The sequence below is a fragment of the Diceros bicornis genome, chromosome 23 (genome assembly GCF_020826845.1).
Source record: "Diceros bicornis minor isolate mBicDic1 chromosome 23, mDicBic1.mat.cur, whole genome shotgun sequence".
Taxonomy (NCBI): Eukaryota; Metazoa; Chordata; class Mammalia; order Perissodactyla; family Rhinocerotidae; genus Diceros; species Diceros bicornis.
In genome coordinates this window covers 28623323-28631665 of record NC_080762.1, presented here as the reverse complement: position 1 = coordinate 28631665, position 8343 = coordinate 28623323, and the positions used below count along the sequence as shown (strand labels likewise).

The following is an 8343-nucleotide window of genomic DNA, read 5'->3' as shown; positions in this document are numbered from 1 at the left end:
GACGCTTCTTAATTCAGTATTTTAATTCAAAAGAACTCAAGTCCTAATTTAGATAAGGTTTTACCCTTTCCAAGACTTCTGGGAGGCTTAACTGGCTTCTCGGTTTTTACCCCCAATATCCACCACGAAACAAAAGCTAGCTTTCCTAAACTCAATAACAATAGGAGAACTGGTTTAAGCCACCTCTGGGTAGGCAACCCCCACCCCCGAAGCCCTCCTTTAGACTCCAACCTGCCTTTAGGTATGTTTGTGTAATCAGAGACTGATTGTAGCAGCATTGCCGATTCTCCCCGGGAAAGCTTAGTTTGCATTCATTGAAGTTGCTTGTTTTCTAGATTTATCTAGGTGAGCAGAGAAGATGCCACTCGGAAGATAGCTGGGCTTCCTGCTCGACGTCTTCAGGAGCTGGCTGAGCTGCGCAGGTGTGCGGGTTACGATTGCAATGAGGAGGGTGACGTTAGCAGGTCTTTAAAATGTTACGTTTGCGATTTTTGGAAATAGATTTTCAAAGAATCAAGACCACAGTGGCAAAAAAATATCTGGGCTGGGATTTTAGTGAAGAGAATCACGCCCAGGGTTAGGAATATCGAGAAGAGTGGTGATTTGGGGCTCTGCTATTGCTTAATCTGTAAACACTGGCAATGTTGATAGTTCTCTTTCTGGCATTAATTATTCGGTATTTTAAAACAGGGTAGAAAGAGGGACGTTAAGATTGACCATTACGGTCTGTTTGAAGGATAAAATTCCGTGTCACCAACTTGCAAGTGTAAATGAAACGCAGAATCAGATACACCTCATTTTTGGAGTGTTAACTTTGTATCTTTTCCGAATCTATGAAAGTGCAGGGGAGTAAGGGCATCTACGTTAGTTGAACAAGGGCAGGAGCATTTATTACTCGTCAGTCACGTAAAAGCTGCGCCCAAAGTTTTAAAAAGCGCTGGCACTGTGGCGAGAGGGGCGAGGAGCGGGAGCGGCTCAGGGGATCCGGCTCTCAGCGGTCCTGTGGTGGATGCTGTTAGTAGATCGTCCACCGGTGACGCCGTGGGAGGCCAGGGGGTCGAGGTAAGACGCCGCTAAAGGGGGATCCGGCTCAGGACAGGCTCTCCCCCAGGGTCATTGTTGAAGAAGCAATTTCTACGGTGAATTCTACTGAGCTCAGCGTGTATGCAGCTAGCGGCTCTCGACTGCACTACATTAGCTTGAATTGTGAAATTAAAAAAAAAAAACCCGCAGCGACGCTTCCGCTTGAAAAGTGGGGACGTGTGACAGAGCAGAGATGGCTTGTTTACTACGCACCTTTTTCTCCGAGCTCGAGCTCCTTTTTTTAAAGTCGCTCACCTCCCTCCCGAAAAAGGGCGGGGGGCATGGAATGAGAATTACCAGAATGTTGCGTCCATTTGGACGAGATGAGAAGGAAAGAATTAGGGGTCCTGACATCAGGTCGAGAGGACTCTCGAAATCGGTTGAGTTCGTCATTTTGTCTCGAGGTCCGCGGGGCTGCAGGTGAAAGGGCTTATGTAAGACAAGCTTCCAGAGAAATCTTTCCCGGGGTGCCCCTGCCGTCACAAGCATCAGTCCTGCTCGTAACTTCTTAAATGTGGCTTTCTTGGAGCAGATTTCGCGGCTTGGATGGCTGGGTGTATACACTGTAAGATCATTTTCAGCGCGCCAGTCTGAGACTGCATTGGGAAGGCGGCAACGGAGGGTCGCGCCGTCCGCCCCGGTCGGGTGGCAGTGGGCATGTCACAGGAGCCTCCGCAGACCCCGGATCATCCCGACGGCTCGAGTGTTTTGGCCGGCAGAGAGGAGAGCCCCTTGCTGAGAGGACTAGAGCGCGCCTTCTCTCCCACCTAGCACCCCGCCTAACTCCATAGCAGCCGCGCACTTCCCTCTTCCCGGTTTGAAAGCCAGAGAGATGAGTCAAACTCAAACTCTGCAGAATGACAATCCGAGCTTCTCGCCCAGTCTCATCCTCCTTCCCCCACCTCCCCGCCCCACCTTCTCTTAGGTCCTCGATTCGAGGCAAGTGTATAGTTGAGGCTTGAGTGGAAGAGGGTCTGGGCAGGTGCCATCCAGTGGCACCTAGCCAGTGTTGTCACGTTCTCCTTGGGGGCCGGTGTACCAGCGACTGCCTCTCCTTTTGATACTGGGCTGGGCATGTGAACTCAGCCGTCTCGGCACTCCGGGGCACGGTCCCGCAGGGTTTTTGTTTCTTTTTTCCTTTTCTTTTTTAGCGGAGCCTTCTAGGAAAATATTTTTTTTACGTTTAACTATTTTGATGTAGTATATAGAAACGAATGACAAAATTTTAAAACGGGAGTGGGGGAACAAAAGGCAAAAGTCTGACTTGGAGGTGTTTTTACTTAACAGTCATTGCTGAAACGACCACTGTGCAGGACAGAGGAAGAGCGTTTCAGAAGAGAATTGATAGAGTAAAACCTTTAGCTGTAACGTGACAGGAAAGACACAAGTGGGAAAAATAATAAAATGCAAAGTAGATACATGATACAGAAGATTTGAGAAGCCCAGCTTCCACTGAAAGCCTTGTGGAGAAAAATTATTTGGTTATTTTCACAGTATTACATCTCCCTTTGAACTAAACTTTTTTTTCATCAGCCAACTAGACTTGGTTCCTTAATTAGGAAGAACAATGAAGTTTCCAGCAGATGTAGTTAGCCACAAACTCTGATCCAAAATAATAAGTAGAATTAATTTTAGGGGACATCTTTAGTTTATAAGGCCTGAAATTAAAATATGATGTTTTTAAATGTCGTGGTACAAAAACATAAGGGAACATATTTGTTCCAGAGTCTATAGTGACTCCATTTCCTGGCTCTGTGTTGAAAAAGCCTTCATTCAGTAGGATATAATCCTTCAGCTCTCTCACTCAAATACCTCTTTATTCAAACTTAATTTCTTTCTGATCAAAAAACATTTGAGGAAATTCTACTTTAAAAGTATTTCCTGATTTTAAAAAGTCACCAAGACAGGATGAAATCCTTAAAATACCACATGATCCTGACCAGATCACACAACTCTTTCTCGTAACCTGAGTGTTATAAAGAATCTGCTTAAGCAGCTATTCATGTAAATATAGTTTTTCAATATGCATAATTTAATCTGAATTGATGTTGCCAAACACTGAAATATAAGCACAAAGGTCAAAGTCTTTGTAATAATTGTCAGTGAAATGTGATAATAACTGGTTCTGCTCAGTGAAGTGAAAGTTAATTAATGATCAATCATTTCTAAATTGAATATTCAAGATTAAGACAAATTATTAAGTGAGATGTCCAAATATATCCAGTTCTTAATTCTTTTGGTATCATGCCTTTTAAGCTATGTGGTATGTTAAAGATTTTTCATTGTAAATTATCTGCTTCCTAAGCATTGGAAAAAAACAGAAAGTTAACATGTTTTCTATAGCATTCAACCCCTCCCCTGACAAAAAACCTATAGTTTGGACTGTATTTTAATGTATGCCGTGTTTTGAAATCTCTTTGGTTGTAAACAAACTTCAGCCTCTGTGCAAGAATAATTTATCATCCTTTAGTAGATCTTTATGGCTATTTTAAATAATAAATTTGAAAATGTAAATACCAAGAGAGAATATTACAAAGTGAAGTCTGTATCTTCCTGGGAGTTCATATCCATTTGAGTCTTTGGGCTTATAAGTACATTTCATTTTATAGTGATAAAATCTCTGAAGGCCACATAGGGCTGATATTATCATCTCCTTTATCCGCATTTAAAACCAGAATCCTGTAGTTCTGAGACAAATTAAATGTTTCTGCTAAATAGACTGTCTCCTGGGTTGGAGGCACATCACCAAGATTTTGGTTTGCCACATTTAAGTAAAGAAGACAAATACCGGCCTTGCCAATGCTACTGTTTATTTCTTTGCTTCTTTTATGAGTGTGTGATTCCTTCACTGACCTGCCCTGTACTATATACGCTGACCTACCCTCACACTATACACTTACAAACTGTTTTGGAGTTCTGCACAGTAAAAATCTTCCTGATAGGCAATCTAATGTAAATGACAGACATGTATTGAGCACATGCTATAAGAGGTGGGGTAACAAGTGGAAGACATGGAACCCAGTGTTTACAAACAAAAATGCCTCACAAATAAACATAAGGTACTGGGATGGATCACCTTACTTTCCCCACAAATTCTTTTCATAGAAAACTTTAAATTTTGTCCTAAGTAACTCCTAGCTCCTAAACTGTGCGTGAGCTTTGTCTTGCATCATGGAAAGCCTGAAAGCGTGGGCCGGGCTTATAATTTTTTTTTAATCATTTCTTTCAGTTTGTTCTGTCTTTTTTTAATATTAGGATAATTGCTGAATTGATAGTACAATTTTAATCCTTTCTTAAAAAAGTTACTTATTTGTTCTGTAAAGCTAATGACATTTCTCAATTGGACTTTATTAAGGGTCTCCTCATATTTGGGAAACTCTGCAGCCTTGTCTCCTTAACTGGTTAGAGGTGATGATCCTGCATCTAGGACGGAAGGTTCCCTAAGGACTGCTGTCAGTCCACTTATAAGCCTTTTTAATGGAAACAGGTTGGAGAGGTTGTCCTTAGAAAGCTTGTACTCTCCATATTTATAAAAGGGATTTTGAAGTATTTCTTTACTTATTGGAAATTATAAAATAATTGAAGGCGTTACAAACTGCTGGAAAATAATTAAGAGGAGAAATCTCTGGGCTTTGTAATGGGTGTTTGAAGAAGAGCTTCGAGAGTATGTATTGAAAAAAGGAACCATACCATCTATTTCAGTAGTATTTTATTGTTTGGTAGTTAAATATGTTGGTTTTTTTGCCCTTCAAAAATGTACCTTAATTCGAAGGAGATTTTTCTTTCAAGATTTTAGCCACATTTGCTGGTAACTTTGAAACAGTTCTGTAAAAACATAAAGTTGCGTACACAAAGTTGCTTGTGTAAGCAGTAGAAGGCTTTGTACACCACACAGAATGTCTTTCAACAGTTGCCTGAGTAAAATATGTGTGGAGTTTTTCCTAATGAAATTTTAAATATGGTTCTCTGAATTCTAATACAATCTGTGGATGATATATGAACAAAAGCATGTGTGTCAAACATTGCCATTGCAGAAGAGAAATATTTTGTTTCTTTTGACTGAAACACTTTAAACTTTAGTGATGGTGAGGCTCATTGCTTTAAAGAGCTCACTGCCTGTAGTATTTATTCGTGTCTGACAACTGAGAGAGTAATGTTTTGTAACTAATTCACTTAATAAGATGATACTGTATGTTTAAGCAGAATTAAAAAGTAAATTGGTATTGATTTTAGAAATATTCTATTAGAAAACTGTGTATGCTTAGATTTCCATTTTACATTCATATACATAATTGTAAAGTGCAAAGAGTTGGAATATATGAATTTTAAGTATTTTTATTACAAATTTAATTTGCATCTGGTTGTGGTTTTCTAACAAGTTTGTTATTACAGATTAACATTTGCTGCCTCTCACAGCATTTCACACTTGAAATATCTGTGAATTTTATTTTGAGTCCATCAAACTGGAAGTTTGTGGCTAAATATTAACTCTTTTTTCATTTTTTTAATTAAAAGGGTACTTTAGATATAAGAGAAGAAACATACTTGAAAAAACTTTTTAGGATACTTTGTATTTGATAATGTTTTCTGTCCCTGACATAAATTAATCTAAAAGATGCAGCATTTTGGTTCATAAGAAGTTTAGACTCTAAGTGCACCCATGAGTCAAATGGATACACTGAGTAGTTTCCTTTTGTACTTTCGACAGTTAATTTTACTTTATTTAGATTTTTACTTCTCCCAGGATGGCCAATTTCAGTCTCTTCATGAGTCAGACTCAGGGAAGCCAGTCCACCTGGTGTAAAAGAAAATGACATTAATTCCCAATTTTTCTCAGTACTTCATTCTTTCTTCTTCTCACACCATTTCCTTGTCAGCCCAGAGACTGGTGGTCAACTCTCACCGAAAGGAGATTTTATCATTTATGGTTCTGCCTCTGCTGGGCTGGTAACATCCATCTTGCCTTATTAGGTTGTTACAAATCAACCTGGCTGTGGTTTTGCATTGGGATTTTTAAAAAGAAAATACACATGTACTTTTTCATCCAAATTTAGAAAACACACTGTGATCAATTAGAACAAAATTTGTATACAAAAGTGACACATAATGCTTTTGTTTCCATTAAACCAAAGCAAGACAGCAGCTTCTGGAAAGTTTCTGGTTAGTGATTAGGTGGAGCACTGTACCTTGGAACCAGAGAGAATTGGTGTCCCAAGGACACAGCAGACCCAATGCCCTTCCAAACCCTTCCCCATTTGAAGCCTTTCTCCATCTGGTCTCTCTCCCCAGCTCTGCTCATCAGAATACTGTCTGCTCCTGAAGGTCCAATGTAGACTTGATTCCTGGGGAATCGGTTCAGCCAGTGGCAATCCTTCTGTGGACTTCTATTGCATTTGATGCCACTTCTGTGTTACTTGCCTTGCATTCAGTCCTCTTGCACTTGAGTGCCATTGTGTGATGGGCTCAAGTATACCAAAGTCGGCCTTCCTGTCCTCTGTCCTCAAGTAATGTGGCACTGGCTCAGGGCCTTGAGTGTGGTAGAAATAGACTTGGACTCAGTATTTCTAGCAAACTTATGTAACCTTTGGAGTTACTGAACTGCAGTGCTTCAGTTTCCCTATCAGTTAAACGTGGAGAGTTGAGATGAAATGATATTTGAAAAACTCTCCCACTTAAATCCAAGTTTCAGAGTATTTTCAGAGTACTTTGGTTTAACTTACATCATTTTTGAGGTAGGGTAAAATAGGTGACCTTCCTTTACTAATACATTTCAACTATACCAAAAAGTCTAGAGAATAATATAACCAACACCTATCTCCAATGTACTTCTCTCTATGTACCTATCTCCAAGGCACATCAAAGTCATCTTTGCTTCAACTTTTAAAAATATATACATTTTTTAAGTTAAAGCCTCTTTTACTCTTTCCATCTCTTTTCCCCTCTTCCTAACCAAGGTTATTCCCATGCATGGGTTTTAGACTTATTACATTTGTATGTATTCGTAGTATCGTTTTTGCTTATTTAAAAATCTGACATAAATAGCATCATACTGTATTCATGTGTTCTTTTTAACTAAACAATTTTTTTTTTTTTTTGAGATTTACCCACACTAATATATGCTGCTTTGGTCCATTGCATTATCAATGCTGTAGTATTCCATTAATGGACATACCATCATTAATTTATCTATTTTGTAATGTTTGCTCTTTCAAATGACACTGCTGTGAAATTCTCAAACATGTTTCCTTGTGCACGGGTTAATTGTCTCTCTAGAGTACTACATAGAAATGGAATTGTGGGGTCATAGCCTATGCATGTTTTCAGCTTTGATAAATATCACTGAATTGCTCTCCCAAACGGTTGCACCAATTTACACTGCTACTAGCAGTATGTGAGAGTTCCCCTTGCAACTGTATTGTCACCAAAACTCCATAAGGTCAGACTTTCAAATATTTCCCCACTTTACATGGGTATGAAATGGAGACTCTTTCCTATTTTAAGTTATATTTTCCTAACTGCTAATGAGAATCAGCATCTTTTCACTGTTTGTTAGACTGCTGGCTTTCCTCTGCTGTGAATTGCTTGTTCTTATCATTTTTTAATTTGGGATGGTTTGTTTTTCTTACTGACTCATCATTCTTTTTCTATCCTGGATTCTAATTCCTTATTGGTTATGCTCGCTATAAAAATATTTCCCTATTGTGTGGCTTAGCCAGGCATTGTTTATGGTGTCTTTAAAAATGCATAGGTTTTATTTTTAATATCATGAAATATATTTCCTTTAGAGTTTGTGCTTTTGTCTTGTTTAAGAAATTCTTCCTTAGCCTGAAGTCATAGGTATATTTACCCATATTTTCTTCTAAGTTTCATAAAGTTTTGCTTTGTCTTTAATCTACCTAAAATGTATTTTTGTATTTGATATGAGGTGGAAATCTATTTTTCCTCCCAAATGGTTATCTAATTGTCCAAGCACCATTTATTAAATAGCTCATCCTTTCCTTGTACTTTTAAAATGCTACCCCCATCATATATCAGATTCATACGTATACACCTGTGTGTCTCTTTTCTTTTCATTGGTGGATTTGTCTATGCTTGTACCACTACAGTGGTGTAAATTGCTTTCTGTCTTGACAGTCTGGCAGAGTGAGTTCCCCAACGGTGTTCTTCAAAATTGTCTTGGTTATTCTTGGCCTTTTGCTTTTCCATTAGATTTTAGGGTTGGTATATATACATATTTTTTTTTTACAAAGTGGAAAATAA

General features: G+C 38.9%; 1 protein-coding gene across 1 annotated transcript in view; it reads left to right on the top strand.

Moving 5' to 3' along the window:
• Positions 1-348: 348 nt before the first annotated feature.
• PRDM1 (PR/SET domain 1) overlaps positions 349-8343 on the top strand; it is a 102112-nt gene continuing 94117 nt past the window's right edge. The window contains exon 1 of the mRNA XM_058566546.1: positions 349-422. The gene's annotated coding sequence lies outside the window, so the exon portion shown is untranslated. The remainder of the gene's footprint in view (positions 423-8343) is intronic.